The sequence below is a fragment of the Branchiostoma floridae genome, chromosome 15 (assembly GCF_000003815.2).
Source record: "Branchiostoma floridae strain S238N-H82 chromosome 15, Bfl_VNyyK, whole genome shotgun sequence".
NCBI lineage: Eukaryota > Metazoa > Chordata > Leptocardii > Amphioxiformes > Branchiostomatidae > Branchiostoma > Branchiostoma floridae.
The window spans coordinates 9,445,458-9,448,429 of NC_049993.1; positions in this window are offsets into that span (position 1 = coordinate 9,445,458).

Consider the following 2,972-nt stretch of genomic DNA (forward strand, 5'->3'; position numbering starts at 1 on the left):
AACGATGAGTGGATGAGTTAGAAAGACATGGAATAGAATTTAGGAAGTAGTACGATAATTAGTACTCACATCCATCGCTTGTCCTGGCTGTTGCATTTCCGGGAGGGCCTGTGTTCCTGCCGTTAATTGCTTGAACCTATATCGTTAACGAAATAATTTAACAATCAACGCAAATAAAAAGGCATCATACAAATGTTATAAGTACAGTGCTACTGCATCTATTTCAACATGGCTTACCTCTATCGTGTAACTAGTTGCAGCCTCCAGATCACTTATCCTGTACTCAGTGTGATCTTGCGCCACGTCAAATTCGTTCTTAGCTGCACCGGAATCCGTCGAAGTGAAGAGTTTAATGACGTAACCAAAGTTGGGACCGTAGAAGTTGTCCGGCTCGTCCCACGTCACGTGCAGCTCAGACCAGGATAGGTTCGTCAGTCTCACGTTTTGGGGCATTGTTGGGACTAGAATGAAAGTTTGAATAGTATTGCATTTCTTTCAGCTAAAAAGATAATCTTTATACGTTTAAACCTCTTTAGTGGAAAAGTGCTCAACAACCGTTCAAAATATATGGATTTTTTCTTGCTTTAGTGCACATATCACATCACATGTAATGAAGAAAGAAAGTTACATGATTGAAGTAATTTGACAACAGGAAGAAGATGCTTACCTCCTGCCATTGTTCTCTGCCTGACAACCTCACTTCTGTCACTTTGCAAGTCTCCGATGATAGCGACGATCCAGAAGTCGTAATACGTGTAGGGTGTGAGGTCACTCACTGTCCACGATAGACTTGAAAGTTGTCCAACACCAATGGGGGTAACATCGTTGCTTCCATCTTGTTGCACAGAAACGGTATAACCAGTAACCAGTTCTGCGTAACTAATGTTCCACGATAGCCGAATTTCTGATGATGACATTGCGTCTGTCCGAACAGATGATGGGGTAATATCTGATGGCCCTGAAGGAAAACAAAGGTAACTTGTTTTAGATGATAATGGTGTAAAATCATTAAATTTAGAAATGTCAAAAGATTGTACTGGGGAAGACTGTACATTTGCATGATTGGAAGTAACTGGTTGTAGTCAGTGCTAGTGGATATCTCCAAAACCAAAAATGTAGTCATGAGAGAACCTTACTGATTAACTCTTAACTTAATCTGTTTTACGCTGTCATTTTGTGGTGAATATGCACATACTGCTACGAAGAATGTGACAAATCTATAGCTTAACAACTAAAAACCATGGCAATTCTTCACAAAACTAACAATAACCAGGGCATAAACAACTCTTCTGAAATAGGCTAACTTATCTGTGTTACCGATGCATGCCGGGTCCGATCCAGTCCATGTCCGGTCAGCCTGGCACGTCCGGTTGGAATCTCCTATCAGCTGGTATCCATGGTTACAGGTAAACTGGACCACGTCCTGATAGGAGTTCCCGCCATTGACGGCACCGTTCTCTGGAGCTGTGAGTGTTGGGCATTGTACTCCTGAAATGTAAGACAAAATATCAATTAGAGACACAACAGACACGTGGACACTGTACCCTGGACATGCAAATGTTAACGTTGACAAGGGTGAACCAATTCACCAAGACATATACAATCCCGCTGCTAAGTCATGATCAAGTACGTTAAGTTATCTGTTTTACCGATGCATGTTGGGTCCGCTCCAGTCCATGTCCCGTCAGCCTGGCACGTCCGGCTGGAATCTCCTATCAGCTGGTATCCATGGTTACAGGTAAACTGGACCTCATCCTGATAGAAGTTCCCGCCATTCAGCACGCCGTTCTCTGGAGCTGTGAGTGTCGGACATTGTACTCCTGAAATGTGAAAGAAAATGTTAACATGCAATGCTACTTACACGTTGCTTTGTGTCCTATTCCTTATTTTCCTTTACGCAATGGACATATTTAGATGTCGTCTAGGTCAATGACAGGTTTTGCTGTTTATGCGAGACATTTACCTTTAATTTTGTGAAATGGCAATAGGTAAGAGATTGGCAAACGAAGTTGGATCGGACCTCCTGGACTGACCTCCTGTCACGAAAACTGCTGGTTCACAGGAAAATCAGGAAAGCCAAATGGACTGTATTATATCCCTTGCCAGTCCTCAACGATTCGAGTGATTCAATATCGCACAATATCTCAGTGAATGGTTGGTGGCATTAAAAAAATCTTCTACACTGACAACAGGTAAACCTACCATTACAGGTGCGACCGTCCTGATGAAGATTAAACCCAGCATTACAGGAACAGAAGAAACCTCCCCCAGTGTTGGTGCACACCTGGTCACATGGTCCCCTGCCTTCTCTCGGAACGCACTCATCTACATCTGCGGTGTAAAAAGAGCATAGTAAATGATAAATTGATTATTGAACAGGCTTCCCTCCATCAACACAGCACATTCAGTATGTTCTAAAAGTTACATATCATCACGCGCTTGTGACATCTTGCTCCAGATTGCAAAAAAAAAGATCACTAGACGTCTCACCTGGACAAGCTCCTTGTAGAATACTGACGTCATCTATTGCAATGTCGCCATGTGCGTTCCCTCCTCTGACCCCTTCAAATATGACCTGGTAACTTCCGGTGGTTGAAATATTCACAGCGACATCGAACCACTGGTTACCTTGGTTACCAGATCTGCTCCAGATCTCAGTCGTCGTGCCTCCAGCTTTCATAGATACCCTCAGCGTACCAACGCAGCTTTTAGGAGGGCACTCTTAAAAAAAGAGATAAAAGCTTTGTCAATATAGTTACATCATTCTAGTTGCCAGTCAGCACCAAGCCTGACTACGTATACGTTGTACAAAATCTTCATAAAGATATATAGGAAAATGACAGAAATGTTTGCTATTTGACCGTTTGGCATCAGATTTTTAAATCCTGACGATTTAAATTATTTAAAAGTATTGGAAATACTTAAAAGTATTGGAAACTCAATTTAACTTAAAAGTATTGGAAACTTAATTT